Genomic DNA, 17509 nt, shown 5'->3' on the forward strand with positions numbered 1-17509 from the left:
TCAGCTGCTCCTCCTAAGATGTGTATTTCAGACCAGTTTTCTTGCCTTTCTGTGAATGCACTTCAGCACCTCAAACAAGTCCTTCTTGTTGTGAGGGTCCCAAAACTAAACACAGTATTCAAGGTGTGTCCTCACCCGTGCCAAACACAGGGAGACGATCACTTCCCCAGACATGCCTTTAGCAGCTATTCTGATCCAAGTGGATGTATAGTAAATGGTTGCAGAGAGGACAGGGTAAGCCAGGAGCCTTGAGGTGAAAACTTGGCAGTCCTCTGGAGAAGCCCCATGTGAATCCATACTTTCAGCTCAAGTTGCCAGCTGTACATGACTGCAGAGCCATGAGATTTTGGCTTAGCCAAACAGGAATATGGCTGCCCTATCTTGCTTTACAGTAGCAAGAATGATGGTGACATAGTCTAACACAAGGTGTGCCACAGTGCCAGCAGAAGGGCAATGTGTGTGATGCTCGTCCCTCCAGCTGCTGTGTAAGGCATGTCCTTGGTGTCCTCTGACTGAAGCAGCACAGTGCATAAAGGTGGATGGGCTTTTCTTTTCTTGCTGGAAACCTTTAAGAACAATACCCACCTCACAAAGGGCACAACAGAACTTAGCATGCTCATTGCTGATGTCTGCAGTGCCACAGTTCTGGTTCCTAGCGCCTTGTCCATGCGTATTTCAGAGTGGGCAAGGGAAATACCCTTATTTTAGTGACTAATTTAGTTATCATAACAGGCATGTTCTCTATTCACCATGAATCTCCTTAGTATCTGGTGAGTGCATCTGGGAGGAGAGGGAGTAAAGGGAGGAAGACATTCTGCATTTATATTTCCATTAATTCAGCATGAGAAACAGATCAAATGTTCATTTATTCCGTGTTCCAGGACACTTCTTCCAGACACTATAGTTTCTCAGATACCAGCATCTCCCTCACCTACATATTCACACTAATCCATATAAAACTATGAGTCATTACACAAAGTTCCATCCAGAAGAGTAAGCCATTCATCCTTTGGGTGAGGAGGAGGAGAGGGAAAATTAAGAGCTGTTTCCAATTTAATTGGCAGACTTTACATTTTTGTTCTGCTTCCATTGGAAAGTGTGGTGCTAATTTTTCTGCCACAGCTTGCAACCGTGGTGAGATCTCAATCTGCTTCATTTATGTCTACCAGCAGGACTGCTAAAAAAATAAAATAAATCAGAGCTGTATTTGCCATGCCTCTGGTCAGTGTGCAAGCTCTATGTGCTGAACTAACGCTCGCGTTATTTCAGGGAGTCAAGAGTCTTAAAGCTCCCTGCAACAGCTAAGTGCCTTTTTCAACTGCTCAAGCCTTGGTGTGGTATTCTTGAGAGCACAGTACCTTCTGAACTCTTCTTGAAAAAGAAAAGTACCATGGATTCACACACACTGCTGTGCAGCATACCCTTGACTTTGACTTTTTTTTTTATGCCACAGAGCACAATTATGCCCCACCCTGTCTTTTTACTGTACCTTCTAGTAAAAAACATGGTTTCCTGTAAGCAAGCAGCTTTTTTGGGGGCTAATTTTGAAGTGAGGATGCTTAGGAAGCAGCTAATTAGAACAGGTATGTGGTTTTAGTTCCTACAGCAGTTTTAATGATGTCTCTCTTTCCAGTGTGACAGAGTACTGGACTTTGACTGTCTTCTCATTTTTACTCTTTGTATAATTCCTGATTTTTTTTTCAGATGCTTCTTGGCTTTGCACCTTTTTCTCCCTCATTTTCTAATCCAACAATTCCAGCCTGGCAGCTGCACATAACGTTTATGACTATTTCAACTCAACCTCCCTTGTCTTGCTCATTTTTTCACACAGCTCTTAAATCGAAATCTTTCCTTCATGAGCAATTCAGGGGCCATTCCCACTGACTGTGTTACCCGAGAGGCACGAGTGGTCCATTGGTGCAGGGACCATCCATCAGCCTGCAGTGCTGAGTTGGGTTAATTCCATTGCTGAGCTCCCAGGAGCACTGGCAGGTAGCACTCAGCAGCAAATCCTCTCGTGGAGGACTGGAACCAACTACTTGAGCTGCTCCTGGAGCTCCTGCAGTGCTCACGGAGGGACATTTGGGACACCTGATCTATACCTGGATTTTGGTAAATGGATTGCAGGGTTACAAAGAACAGCAACCCATAGTCCAAAGCAAATAATACACAAAAGACACCAAATCAGCACTCTTTCTGCAGGAGATAAGCTAAAGCCAAGCTGCCATGAGACTTTCAGCACCTTTTCCCAAATTAAATCAGTTTAATTCTGTGTGACTTTGCTAATGATTCACGGATCTTTTAATGATGCATGGATTCATTGATCTTTGAGGAACATCAGATTTCCCTGCACTTACTCCCTTTCTGAAAATGTATCAAGCCTTAAGGCTTCCAACAATGGTTGTGTATCAACATTTTCTAAAGTGTCAAACACGCAGAGGAAAACTACTGTTGGGTCCTTCAGTATCCATCTTAGTTGACAAGGAGATAGGAGGTGGCACAAACATCAGAAAGACTGCTCTGCACCTCTGACATCTAATTGCTACAACTGACAGTTCAACTTGCTCAAGCTTCCCTGGAGCAGAGCATCTGGAGCTCCTGTCAATTGAGCTGATGCCAAATATTCCAGGTACCTTCATGCAAAAACCACACTTTTCTTCATTAAAAAAAAAAAAAAAAAAGGAGTACATAAACTATATCCTGCTCCATGGCAGTTCAGGACATGAAGATAAAAAAAGGAGAGAAAAAAAAGGAATCACAGGCACAAAAGCAGCACAACCAGCTAAGAAAGAAGTGTTACATCAAGCAAGGTGTGTATGTGTAGGTCTGCTCCCTTCCATTTCTACCTCCTTCCAAACCCAGCATGTGCAATTTTATCCAGGGTAGCTGGCTTTGTGATAGCATTTCATCTGAAATGTCAGGGAATACAAGCCACATGCAATACATACAACAAATATTCAAGGCATTAAGAGGCACCTGAACAGTTCAGGAAAATTACAAGCCCTCAAGTAAAGACTTTGAAATCACAAGGAACAAATCTGTACTTGCAAATGTTAACACCAAGCTTTGAGGGGTACAGCTGCAGAAGGAAGGCATCTCATCTAATGAAAGAGCGTTTCCTCACAAAATCCAGGTATCGAAGCTTTCTTTTTATTTTCTTTTAAGGCTGTCCAACAGTTTGTATCAGGTATTTAAAACTTACAAACCAGTTATTTAGTCTCAAAAAGTGATCCTTGAAAGGCAAAAATGCATACTTTTAGCTGATGAGTAATCAGGGAAAACTTTTTCTCTTTTAAAAATGAACTTATCCTTCTTGCCCTCTAAAAATTATGGAAACTTTTAAAGGCAGAAAATGCCATGGGGGGGGGAAGAAAAAAGAAGAAATGCAGCACTAGATAATTTTAAACCCTTCGCATACCTAAAAAGGGCATATTAAACCACAACCTTAGTCATAAACCTCCAGTAAGCGCAAAGATGAAGTACCGCGGGCACGACATGCAGCCGCTTGGCTTGGAGCGCACAGCACACGCCAAAGGAAATGGGTGTCGTACCTCGCCTGCCTCCAGCATCTCCTCCTCCAGCCCCCACCCTCCCAACCACCTGTAGCAGCCTCAGAGGAAGCAGACATGCTCCCACATACTTTCCAGCTATGCTGTGCCAGCCGCAAAGTCCGCACGCAGCCAGAAACACATGTGTGAAAATGCATACGTGGGGGAACCAGCATCGGGTCTCTCTGCAATGATTAACCTCGTCTGTGAGCAAGCCAGAATTACTTTCTCATTTTTTAATTTAAAAAACAAACCAGAAAAGCAGCCCAAGGAGCAAAAGAGAACCCCTCCATCGAATTCGTGCCCTTTCCCTTTCTCCCCCGCATGCACACCTACCCACACCTACACTGTGCTGGAAAAAGGCTGTAAGCATGGCATTACCACTATTGTGTCCTGGGTACAGGGAGCTGTGGTTTTGAGATTAAACACCCAGCAAAGAAATTTTACCCTTTTTACCAGAATTTTCCATAAGCAATTGAACATTGGTTAGGAAAATAAAATAGAGAAATGTCTAAATTTCCTCTCATGCTCAGATGAGGCTATACGGTTGAGATCACTTCCCCGTGATAACCTAAAATTAGGGCAAAAAGGACACACACCAAGTGCCAGAGAGAAGATGCCTGGCCATAGGGACCATGGTACGGGGGACACTGGGAACTGGTGCCAGGGCAGTGTGACCTGGTTTGGGAGCTTTCCTTGCTGGTGCCAGAAGGGCACCCTGGCTCTACCAGCTTCAAATACACTGCTATAGGTATCTTTTTGTCAGTGGTCAGTCTTCAAGGGAAAGAAAAAAAAAACAACTAAACCAAGGGGAAAAAAAAAAAATCATGACACCCCTCACACCCCTGAAAAACCCAGCAGCCACAGAGAAAGAAGTTTTAACCCTGTAAACCCCAAAGAAAAAGGGAGCAGAAAAAAGACCCCGGGAAAATAATTTGGTTTCCAAAGGTTGTCTGGAAACTCTTGGGGTGCTTTGCCTATTCTGCAACCATCCTCTCCCTCTTTGAGCCATTTCACCTTTGCCGATATGCCGGAGGAGAGACCCATGGGTGGGGAGGGAGTTAAAAATAAAAACAAACACTGAAAAGCTATTTGTAAACTGTTTCACCCCAGCGAACCCTTCAACTTGTGGTTTCTCTAACCGACTGCACAGCACACCTGCAGAGTGGGCTGGGGCAGGAGACACCCCTCCATAAATACCCAGGAGATCCCTCGCTGGGCTGCACCTCCTCGGGTGCCTCTCTGTGCACGATGATGGCAACGGGCGCCCGTGTTCCTGGCAATAGCCTAAACTTTACAGCCAAGTAACAAATGGAAGGTGGGCAGGGGACAAAACCACATAAATACAGACATCTATTTCCTCAGATAAAAATGCCCTGAATACAATTTTAGCTTTGCTACAGTCAACACTGCCCTTTTCTGGGCTTCAACACATACAAGATCTCAGGCACCTGGTCATCCCTCCTTCACCCCACAATCTTTGACTAGCTAAAGAAAGCAGCCGTGCCAGGTGTTACCAAGTAGAGCTATAAATCCTACAGCCTTCTCTGCCCCATCCAGGTGACCTGCAACCTGAAGTGCCAAATCCAGCAATTAATCTATCCCTCAAACCCTGCACAGTCCCAGGAAACCCAGATGCCCATCTCCTCCAACATCAGTTCAGCACTCCAGGTCTGTTGCCCAGCATTTGAAGCAATAGGCTGGGAGCAAAGACATTTCTCACAGTTCTGGTTTACTCATAGTCCAACAAAAGGGCACTAACTTTCACCTCTGGATGGACTACTACTTTACAAACAAAAAAACACCAAGCAAATCCCAAACCATCTTCAGGTGGTGAATCAGCCATTGCTTGAGTCACACATGCACAGAGTGCACCAAACTCAACTGAGAGCTGCACCAGGAACCTCAGCCTTTGCTCTTCTCTGCCTGCTCACCCCCACCTTCACCCCAAAACTAGCAAAGAACTTCTTCACAATGCTCTGAAGGTTTAAATCAGAAATATGCAAGCAATGCTAGCAATAGACGCCCCAGAAGGCGGAGGGGGGAGGGTGGATTGCATTAACTAACACTGCTGATGCTGAAAAATGTGCAGGCAACCAGGAGGGGCAAATCCCAAAGGCTGGTGATCAAATAAGCATCCCTGGTATGGCTGTTTGTCCAAAGCTTCACCAAACTATCGAAATTTACTGAGGTGCAAAGTAAGACTGGAAGGGAAAACCTTTCAAAAGCCCTAATTCTTCACACTGGAACATGGTTACCGGGATATTTTTTTACATGGAATAGAATTGGATTCTAGGAATGGATCTTCCTCTACCTTTTCCTCAAGACCAAATGATGTTTTTATTCTGACAACAGCTGAGCACAACAGAACTCTGCTATGGCCCCATCACGCTACAGACCCTATAACCAAAGGTTATTCTTTCCTCTCTACCAGCTTTTGCATTGCTTGTTTACAGAACTGTGGCACCAGGAAACCCTAAAACCACCTGTACCAAAGGACAATCATAGAGAAGACAACTTCACTGCAAGAAGCAGACTGCAAGTGGGGGGGAAGGACAACAGGCACTTGGGGAAGGAACAAGGAAATGTGTGGGGCCAAGCAAACCACTTCTGGCATTCATGTTTACCACTGCCCTACCCTTCTGCACTTGCACACCCTCTCCAGAGCACTCAAGTCTCATCTGCACTTTGAATTCCTTTGCTGCTCAGTGTAGTAGTCAGCTCTTTGGTGTCATTTTAGAGCAGACTGCAAAGACTTCAGTCCTATAAAGTTCTCCTACGACATTACTGACCTTGTTGCTCTTTACGCTACTCCAGACTTTATAAGAAAGAAAAAAAGTAGTAACATTCTCAAGTGATTCAATCAAGTACTGTGTTCATCTTCAGAAATAACTGGCATCATTTTGAAATCAAAATATCTACCCCACTGCTATAGAAAGACTTCATAGCTGGAAGTTCTATACAAATAACACTTAACAGCGCAGTATTTTTTTCCCTCTACCAAAACTCATCATGAAAAGCACCAGAAATATTTGTAGCAGGCAGCTAATAACAATTACTACTTTCCTTGCAAGCTATTTTCACTAAATTAGCCTTGATAGCATCACAATTTGTTGAGGTAGGAAACAATAGAAATTAACAAGCCATGGCAATCTGGGGAGGGAAAAAGAACTATGCAGGCAGTATTTACCCCTTGAAAGTAGTACCTTGGAAGAAAATCAAGAAGCGTTACATTGGCTAAATAACACGTGGGTTTCTTGTACTTGTGCACTGCATTTGCAACCCTGTGTTTTGCTTTAGTAACTGGGGCTAGACAAAACAACTGGACTGTAGCTGTACAACACTGCATGTCAGACCGTTACTTTGATCTTACAAAACGGTAAAATTTTTTAGAGAAAGTTTAGAGATGCTCTGAATGATACTCACAGTTTTTTAAGCTTGGAATTTGCTGGTTGGTGCTTTAAGCATTACTCACTTTCTGAAAAAAGTGGAAAGTTAACACAAATTGGCAGATGACTAACTGTCCAAGAAAGAGATTCCTGAATGAATCACCGACTTTACTTTTAGTCTAATAATAAGACAAATGAAGAAGACCAAGAAGGGGAAAAAGACAAACAAAAAAATTTCCTTGCAAAGCATTTAAATTTGCATTCCCCATTAATTTCCAACTATGACAAACTATGCATACATTTCATAATTTACCATGAGTTTTACATTGGGGTTAGCTTACTGACATGCCCCATGATTACTTCACAGCCTCACTTAATTTGGATTTCTGTAAGAACTATGCTCCACACTTTCCCTTGGTACACATTTAATAAGTTACAGGAACAAATTAAGAGATTGGAAATTAAGTTAAATTGTTGAGTTGAGTCACAAGCACTTGGCAGGGTAAAGAACACACAAAAGTACCTCAGGCACAGCAGATACCTGAAGCTGACCTGAAGCAGAATTTAGGTTTCCCAGCTCAAGAAGAGGACCTAACCAAAAGGTTCCATTTTAATTTTTGCTACCCAGGGTCTGGTAAAAAGTTTGCCTAATGCACAATCAGCATTCAGCTTTGCAGAAAATCATCCCAGGGCGCTGCTCAAGAGCACAGAAAAGGGGCAGCAGCGTTGTCCCACTCCCAAACAACAGCCACCCAGCTCCAGCAGCCTAGTGGGGTGAAGATACGGACAGCAAATCTAGGAGATCTGGGTTTGCCCCTCAGCAACCTGCACAACCACTGCTCCTTCCTGACTTTCCCACATTAGCCCTGCTGCTCTTTGGATCTGTGGTCTTACTCATCAAATTGCCTAGGAAAATTAGCCAGGGTTAAGAAAATGGTAAACTGATGTGTACTAGGTCGAAAAGCTGAATCAGCTCAGCAAAGCACGACAAGCAGATGGCCAAGCAGGACCTCGTGCTCCCACGCAGTGGCACAAGGCACTACCAGCTCTCAATTTCACCCTCTCATTTTGAAGGATGACGCTAGAGTCATCCCTCTCACACCTGAGTAAATTCAAGTCACTTGGGTCATCTGCTGAACCTGTTACTCAACATTGCTCACCATCATCCCCAGAGTGATAAAAGGTTGTGAGAAGACCTGAGGGTTTAGGAATGCAGCCACGTGGTTCAAAAAATTCTCCATAGTCAGCAAGTCTGCTCATCCCTTTGAATGTAAAATTCTCAAGAGCTCATCATATCTGCGAGATCAGTGACATGACCTGGTGGCATGAGGCCAGAAGCCAGAATCGGGTAGGAATTAGAACAGTTGTTACAGAATCACAGCATAGTTTGTGTTGGAAGGACCTTCTAGATCGTCTAGTTCCAAACCCTCGGTCATATGTAGGGATGCCTTCCAGTGGACCAGGCTGCTCTAAGTTCCATCCAACTTGGCCTTTAACACTTCCAGGTTTAGGGCATCCACAACTTCTCTGGGCAACCTGTTCCAGTACCTCACCATCCTCACAGCAAAAATTTCTTTCCAACATCTAATTTAAAGCTACCCTCTTTCAGTTATTTGAATATTTGCAGGAGATAGTACTTTGCATTTTGTTAACTGAAGACTCATTTGATTGAGTTCTGCTTTCCTCTAACTATTTTTTGCAACAAACTATTGTTTGTTGCACAAACAAGCTGGAAATAAATATCCCTAACCTCTCATGGGCTGGGGAGCAAGTTCCTACTGCCAAGCTACAGGTTAGGCTAGGCACAGGCTGCTACTGGTTTTCTGCAGAGCTGCCACATTGCCAGAGCAAGACAAGAACAACCTTCAGGAGATGGGGCATGATGCATGGGGCATGATGCAGTGACGGTCAGTGCACTTTGGAGACCAGATGTCCCATGGCCAGCTCTAAGCCTTTTAACAAGTTTGGGTTTAATTTGATGCATTATCCAGGTTCCTGACAAACTCCACAGCAAACGTAACATGCACAAAACTAACCCTGCACATAGACAGAGCAATTTCCTGCCAATTTAGTTCTCAGGGTTGGCCCACTGTGGGATGAGACAGGTGCCAGGGCAAGCAAAGGCAAGGAGAGGAGATGCCAAGCTGAATCACAGCCCCAAATTTGGCAGCAACACTGTCAGCTGCCCTTCACAGGTCCAGTCCTCAGTGATTTTGGACACAAATCCCATTTCAGAGTCAAGAGCTCAAAACGTCAGTGAGATCTAGACCCGTTATTCACTTGCCATGATCCAACCTTCATGGCAGGATTTTCTAAAGACATGCCAAACTCAAAGTGCTGAACCTGTGTCCTCTTGAACTCTGAATGACCACTGACACCTTATTTTGCAGACTTTACCAATTATTCTTCTGTGAACTTCAGTAAGAATTGTCCCTAAATAAATCCCTTAAGATGGAATTTGACCTTTTATGCTATATCCATCTGAAAATAATAAAACCTGCCTTATTGTTGCCATGTAACACACAACTGGATTTCCACATGTTGCAAAGTTTTATTTCCACAGGCTTCTGTACCTCTATTTTTAGTGCACTTGTTCCAGTAAGAGGCTACAAGACAAAGATTCTCCATCAGAGTTTGGTTACACAAAAAGCTGACAAATACATCCAGGGTATTTCAGTGCAACCAAAACCAACTACATTAATATATATAAATATTTAGTGGTAGAAGATGCCCACTGACAATGAGGAAGCTGGGATAAGTCTAGATTTTCTGAGTGGATTTTGTTAAAAACACACTCTGCTTTTAAAATACAATAAGAAGAAACAAAGAACCATCGTATCCTTATAAGGATTAACTTACTAGTATAAATATTGCAACAACAGTGAAAGTAAACATGAAGGCTTCATAAATGTGGGAATTTTCACTCCAACAGGGAAGGAAATACTAGCTCTGCCTCATGTATAGCCTTTAAACCTTGTAACAACACAGGCAACTTGAAAACAGATAGCAACACTAAATATTAATGCAGCAGATCAGGAGACACTGATTGGACTACAATTCAAAGTACAACACCTTGAAAAAAATAATTAAAATTTTATATACTGTAACACCATGAAGGGCATGCTCTGCTTACATGAAAACAAAATAACCTCGCAACCTACAAGTAACACTTTCAAACAAAAAGCAGAATGTGCTAGAGGTTACTCCACTGCATTGAACAAAGCACAGAATCTTTACAAAAAGGTAAACAGCTAAAAGGATTTGAAAACTATTACTTTTTAAAAGAGAGGGGAAAATAAAATAATTTAACAGATCACTTTCTGATTTGCACTTTTCTCAGTATCACTTTCAGTACTGGAAGATGCGTGCTTCCTTCCAGGTAGTGACAGACACATCCTACAGTTGTCATTTATGTTTCAACTCCTATTTTCTGTTTATCTTCCTCTCCACATCCTCTGACCCCCAACTGAAACAGCAATACAGGTCACTCAGCAGTCTTACTGTGCCTCTCCTCACCAGACTGGAGAAGAGGTAGAAAACAGCAGCTCAGCAAGATGAGTTGTGTGCCAAGTCTTCCCCCATTTGACACAAATAGTTTATATTTTCCAGATGAGCATCTCTGACATCGAGGCTAAGGATCGGCAATACTCTACAGTGAAATGCAAATCATTAAAAGAAGAAAGGAGAGGTGAAGACTTTTGCATTGCAAGCAGTGGTATAAGTAAGTTTTCTTTGGAGGGTACAAGATCTTTCACTGCTGCATAGCAAATCACTAAATCTCCCATAAGTTAAAAAAAAAAAAATCTCAAAGTAATATTTTCCAACCTTTCACTAAGAGTAGGGGCGAAAACCACACGTTTTAAAGGTCTTCCACAGTTTTATTATTAGAAATAGAAACCCTACTGATACTGATGAGTCATTTGTATTGGCAGAAACCAAGAACACCCATTTTCTTCATGTGTTATAAAGCTCTCAGTGTGGTTTTCTATTAATTACTGGTCAAAGTAGTTGACTAAAAACAAAACAAGTGATATGAACTCACCTTGTTTTTGAACCCTGCTCTAGAGCAGCTGATTTTCTTTATCACACTTTCAAAGACCGCTTATTTTTCACCCCATTCCACAAGAAGAAGAAGAAAAATACACAAAAGACAACTACAAATCTAAACTCCCTCACAGTAAATCAAGAACTGCAGATGGCTAATTCACTCCACTTCTGCAAAGGCTTTTGTGATCAGCTAAAAAAGAAAGAAGAAAGAAGAGAAGAAAAAAACCCAAAAACCACAACAAGAAGATCAGTTAAAAATCATCAGTCAGCAGCAGCTATCATTTTAGAATCCTTATGAGTAATCAGAATAGAGTCTGTAAATAAAGAAGCAGTTGTACAAGACCGTGAGCAGATGAACGAATCCTTTCATGCTAGCAGCCAGTGATATTGCCACACATGAGGTAAAAATGAGACTAAGAAATAGCAAAATTTTGAAAATTAAAGACAGCTAAAACCGGGTTTTTAAAAATTTAATCATAATTCCTTACTGGCTTTAAAGAAGATTTATGCCATAAAAAGGGGTGGAGGGTAGGAGACTCCACAGCACAGCTTGCATTTGGAAAGGAAAAACACAATTCATAGGCTAGACTTGCCATACCCAAATTTGAAACTGTGCTCAGAGGGATTTTTGGGTAACATCCCAGTCACAAAAAAAAACAACAAACCCAAACAAACCCAAACCCTATGTAAACAAAAAAAACCCAACACCAACAAAAACACCTAAACCCCAGAGGTTGAGCTTGCAGATCAGCAGCATCAGAATGCACTTGGGGCGCAACCTCTGCAGCGGCACAATGAACTTCCACTTTACCCTCCGCACCTAGAGGAATGGCAGCCTGGCAGAGTGACAGTGTGTTTTGATGTTGCTGGGGAAGAAAACCACAGCAAAGCAGTGACCGAAGAACCGAAAATAACCTTTGAACAGCGGCTCGGCACTGCCGGTCTCTCTGCCCGCGCCTCCCATTGTGGATAGTTTATAGCCAGGGTAGCTCCAAGCTGCACCAGACACGTGAGTCAGCAAGAGCGGCTCGTAGGAAACTGCTGACATGTTCAATTGCACTCGCACACACACCGAACACACCTACCCGCTAAATAAAAAACAGCCTGCATGCAAATCGGGCTGAAGGAACACCTCCACACCTACAGTTCCTGTTTTCCTTGTTCAGGTTAAAATTTTAAAGCGATCATTCAAGAAAGAAGAAAAAAAAAAAGAAAGAAAAAAAAGTACTCAGTGAATGTCAGCTATAATAAGTAGCTGTGATTAAGTCTCAAGGGTCATTTTGTTTATTTAAGCTGCTTTTCCTCTTTTCAAAAAACAAAATTGCTGCTCCACAGCCCAGAAGCCCCGCGTGGTGACAGGCAGCAAACAGTTCCTGTTTTTCTTAGTGGGGAGACTCCTTTTGAACCTGTGCACCAAACCCCATCTACCCATCACAGCCCGGATGATTTGTTTTCAACATCCAGGAGGAGAAAAACAAACAAACAAAAAAAAGCTTCAGGCTCCTGTTTCAACTCTTACTAGGGATAAACTGGAAATTCCCTTGCTTTTTGTTCCTAATAGCTTTCAAACATCTTGTTCAGCTGAGATAGCAGAGACAGTTGTAGGCAAATGGTAGGTCTCAGGAATAAATCTGTGAGGATCTGACCGTTTTAGGTCCCCTTTCAAAGTAAAAAGAAGAAAAAGGCATAGCTCAGGTCCCCATGTCCCTTGCCCCTGCAGCCACCACCGGCACCACCTCCTCCTTCTCCGTCTCCTTGAGGCACTGAATCCGAAATGTCCCGGCTGGCTCTGGGGGCAGGTTTGCACCAGCAGGTGTAAACAGTAAAGGGGGAGCAGACACAGAAGTCAGCGAGGGCTGAGGGGGTACACCACTGGGGAGCTGCAGTTCAGCCCCCAGTGCATTAGGAGCTTTTACAGACAGTCTTTCTCAAGCTAAATAGGGATACATCTATTGATCTGCTGAGATGCCAGTGCAGCACAGGTGGTGTTCTTCAGATTGTTGCTGTGGCTCCTTCTGCATGAAGATCAATACCATCGAGCAGAGGAGTCTTCTGAGCCCAATTTTTGACAGATCAAAGTTCTGGCATACATGTAAACTTTTAGCATAAGGGCTTTCCCTGACTTATTCCCTCATTCCTCTTCTTTTGCCTGTTCTGAACATGTGGTTGCTCTTTGATCATTAGTTCTAGTAACTCAGAAGATGCAAGTCCATCACTGGTCATAGAGGCAGCATTTGTATACACTCTTCTGCTTGCCTGCTTTAAAATTGTAATTCATAGTCTAAGAGTGGCATAGTGTGCAGTGCTCTTTTCAATCCACTACAAAGATGTTTCTGCCTATCTAAAAAGCAAGATGAGCACATTGCAACTCAGCTGGCTATATTCATACATTCTACATCTTCTTGATGCAAGCTTCAAATAAATGTGTAATATTCAGACAGCTGCCAAGGTTAGTATCTTTTGGCTGAATTTAAAGGCATGATGACCGTTTTTTGTAACAACCTGAATGAGTACTTTGAGCACTATTCCAGATATCCTGCAGGAGTTACTGGGAGTAGAACTCTACTGCCCATTCATCTACAACAACAAAATCATTTGGGCACCTGCTCAAATATCAGTAAAGAACTGCAGTATCAGAACAACACTTTTTACACATTCTGTTAAAGCATTCTGTAGTCTGCAGGAACACTGAAAGCAGCAGGAGTAACTCGAGAAAGCATGAAGTTTAAACCTGAATTTTCTTCAGCACATCAATGGAATAATGAGTGTATTTTCCCTAACAGCTCAACTCAGAAAACCCTTATATACAAGCATCACACCCAAAATGAACTGAGCTGGAAATTCAGACCCAGAGGTGAAAGAAGCATGCATGCCTTCAAATTTAAGTCAGACCTGCACAACACTGCAGGTACATTCTTAGTGTAAACTAAGAAACCATTCACAAAGTATTCCTTTGAGTAAAAAGGCATACACATTTTGATTTGAATATATAAACCATGTTCATACCACCTAGATTAAAACCACAAGAGACAGTGTTCATGTCACACAATAAATACTATTCAATTTTACCAAGTTTATTACATAAAAACGCCATTATTACTGAAAAGATTACTTTGCATATGTTAATGTTACACATCTCATTTCTCAGCTTAGTGCCATAAACCTCTCTTTGCTATGGTCTGAGAAGTCTCTTTATCTGTGCATATGTGAAGCCCTACCCAAAAAGAATGTCACAGGCACACAATGACAAAACATCTATTTCTAAAAAAAAAAAAAACAAACCCACTGATTTTTTTTACACTACACCTTTAGAGAAAACCTAAAAGAAAATAACTGGCAATCACACTGCAGCCTCATAAAGAAAAAAATGGCACATCAGACTGAAAAATCAAGCAACAAAAGTTTTAAAATAAGCAAAGGGAAGCAACTTCTGTCACATATTCTACACTACACATAATCTACACAGGGTTTTATTTTCAGCTCTCTTTGTCTTTTACTGTGCACTTGCAGAAAGAGATATGTAAGATTGCTATATATTATGGAGACTTCACTATTTCAATGAGTATCTGAAGACTTCTCCAATATCACAGATTTATCAAAATCTCCTCATAAAGTCAGGTTTTATTCCTAACTTCCCTTCCTGCCCAACACAAAAGAGCAAACAGCCAATGTTTTCTTGCTGTAAAATGAATCACTGAAAGCCAAGAGGAAAAGAGACCAAGGTATCCCACCTACATCACCAGAGCAATCTGCCAGCATGCACATTACCACCAACAGATGCTCCAGATGTGCCTCTGGGTCAGAAAAAGACTAGGAGTACCTGTCCTAGAACTGTTTCCCAGAGTGAGATACCTGAGCATAAACAATTGCTGTTGATTAACAGATCTGTCAGCATGTGCGTTAGTCATCTATTCACTGCCTGCATCTTCCCCATCTACTCTCCACAATGGTAAAAGTTTAAAAAAATTTTAGCTGTTCAACCGCAAGACTCACAGCGGAGTTGCCCAGCATTGAACACTCTGCTCCTCTGGAGCATTTCTGCAAAAGATCTCTAAATACCTTGAGAACCACCCTATCTCCAAAATCACTGGGGACCTTTCCTGCTCCCTTGGCAGCTGTGTACTGGCGTACATCTGTTTGAGCGGCTCACACGGCATTACAGAGGAAACTAACAAGACAACTAGACCTATGATCCTGATTTTTCAGTTCTCTACTTTTCCAATTAGTCACGGCTTCCTTCCATTCCTTGTAGAGCACCTTCAGAGCAGCCTTTGAAGCTGAAGGGTCAAATGTGAAAAGCAGTGCTGAAAGCTCAGGTTCAGTACACGGCAGGGAAGTACAACGCCGATCCATTTTGCTGCACAGCTGCCCAGATCCCAGTGACAGGGGGAAGCGGGTGGACACAAAAGGCAACAAGGCTTTTAAAAGAGCAAGCCCACATGTGAGGTGGAATTTTATTTCTATTTGTCAGAGGCAGAGCTCGTAGAACACTGGTTTAAAGCTGTTGTCTTTGGGGCTGTTGCAGCAAAAGCCTAACACACCACCTTATCGTTTTATTCTACCCACCTCATCTCAGCAATTATCTCAAATTTCACTATTTACATACCTGAAAAAGTCGATTTACCCAAGCATCACCACCCTCCCCAAACCTCAGAGCATTCCACCAGCTACAGCAGAATCTCAGACAATTCCCAGCTCAAAAAAAAAAACCCAAAAAAAACAACAAAAAACACCACAACAACAAAAACCCAACTTGTTTTCAGCTCGAGGCTCAGAAGAAAAAAATTAAAATATGCACAAGTTTAGCGACAGTTCCAAAGTCTCTGAAAACGGGCTTTCATCACGAAAACACTGACACGGCTTCAACAAGAGCAAACAGGAACGCTGTAATTTCCCAATCTTTCCAACATCTTAAGGAGTATTTCTAATTAGATGTCGTCCCTGCCTCAGGTTTATCAGTAAAGACCGAAACTCGGGGTTTACTCCGGAGCTTCAATAACAAGGGCACAATGATCTCACGGCAACTGAAGCGATTTCAGCAAGACACCCGCTGCATGACCAAAATAGCCCGCTCCACAAAAGGAGAGGCACGGTTTCACACTTAGCCTCTTTCATGACAGCCAGCGTCTCCGCGGCGCGCTGCCGCCGAGCCCGCACGCCGCGCCTCAGCGATCCTCGGGACTCCTGTTACCGGAGTTCGCATCGCTCCCCGAACCCGCGGCACCGGGGGCGGCGGGGGGCGCGGCGGGACGCGCTGCCCCGGGAGGCTGCAGGTGCCCGCGGCGGCGGAGGGGCTGCCCGGGGCTCCCGCCCGGGCGCGGCAGCGCGGAGGGGAGCGGCAGAGCGCGCACGGACGGACGGACGGACACACGCGCGCCCGGGCGCCCGCCGCGCACTCCCCGTTACGCAACGCGCGTATTTCCCACTTTAAGGAATAAGCGCTGAGCGCGCCCGCACAGCCCGCGGAGCTCCGGGGGCGGGGGTGCAGCCCCCCGCCTGACCCCGCGCAACAGCTGCTGCGCCTGGGAGGAGGAGGAGGAGAAGGAGGGGAGAAGCCACGCTGCCCCCCCGCACGGCCGGCCTCCCCCAAACTTCACCCCCCTGCCGCCCGCTCCCCTTCCCCGGCGGGGCTGCCGAGCCGCGGAACAGGCGCACTCACCTCGCCTCCGCGCAACTTTCGGGGATCGCCCCTGTCGCTGCAGCCTGGGCGGGAGGTGGGGGAGGCAGTGGGGCGGGGTGGAGCGGGCCCGGGGCTGGGGGGGGCTGTTACGGCTGAGGAGGTTTGGGGAAGGGGGAGGTTGCTCTTCTTGTTGCTGCTGCTGTTGTTTCGGAAATTCTTATTAGTATTTCTCTGCGGTCAGAAACCTGCACCCTCCCCCCCCCAAATGAAAAAAAAAAACCCGACCCAGACGATCATCACATGGCGATTGCTTTGAACCAGCTGTTTCCAGAGCCAAAGTCTTGCGGAGAAAAATAAAGGGGGAAGGGAGGGAAGGAGGGGAGGGCTGGCAGGGGGGCCGGAGGAGGAGAGAAAGCCGCAGCGGAGGGAGGGCGGGTGGAGAGAGGGCGGGCGGCGGGAGGGGGAGGGGGAGCAGCACCGCGGCGGCTGTGTCGCTGCCGGAGCGGCACCCGGGGCCGGCGGCGGTGGCAGCCCAGCCGGTGGAGGAGGGAAGGCGGCGCTGCTGTGCTGCTGCTGCCGCGGCCGCTGCTGCTGCCCGGCTCTGCCGCCCGCCGCCGCCTCCCGCGCCCCGGCCCAGCGCCGCCCCCGCCCCTCAATCGCTACATTGTTGACATTCGCAGGCTGACGTCACCCTCCCCGCCCCGCCGCGCGCTCCATTCACAACAACGCTACGCCAACGGCGCAGCTCCCGCCGCCGCGCCTACGCCCGCCGCAGCCCCTCCGCACGGGGAGCGGCGTACGGCCGCTCCGAGAATAGCCGCGGCGCTCCGCCCGCCCCGCCCCTCCGCGAGGGGCCAGCGCATGCGCCGCACGGGCTCGCTCCCTCCCGCGGCAGTGTGTGTGTG

General features: G+C 45.0%; 1 protein-coding gene across 4 annotated transcripts in view; it reads right to left on the reverse strand.

Annotated features, from left to right (window-relative positions):
• The window catches only part of BACH2 (BTB domain and CNC homolog 2), a 183873-nt gene extending 166646 nt beyond the window's left edge, over positions 1-17227 (reverse strand). For all 4 annotated transcript variants that reach the window (XM_030945457.1, XM_030945459.1, XM_030945456.1 and 1 more), the window contains exon 1: positions 16644-17227. The gene's annotated coding sequence lies outside the window, so the exon portion shown is untranslated. The remainder of the gene's footprint in view (positions 1-16643) is intronic.
• Positions 17228-17509: the final 282 nt, after the last annotated feature.

The sequence above is a fragment of the Camarhynchus parvulus genome, chromosome 3 (assembly GCF_901933205.1).
Source record: "Camarhynchus parvulus chromosome 3, STF_HiC, whole genome shotgun sequence".
Classification (NCBI taxonomy): Eukaryota; Metazoa; Chordata; class Aves; order Passeriformes; family Thraupidae; genus Camarhynchus; species Camarhynchus parvulus.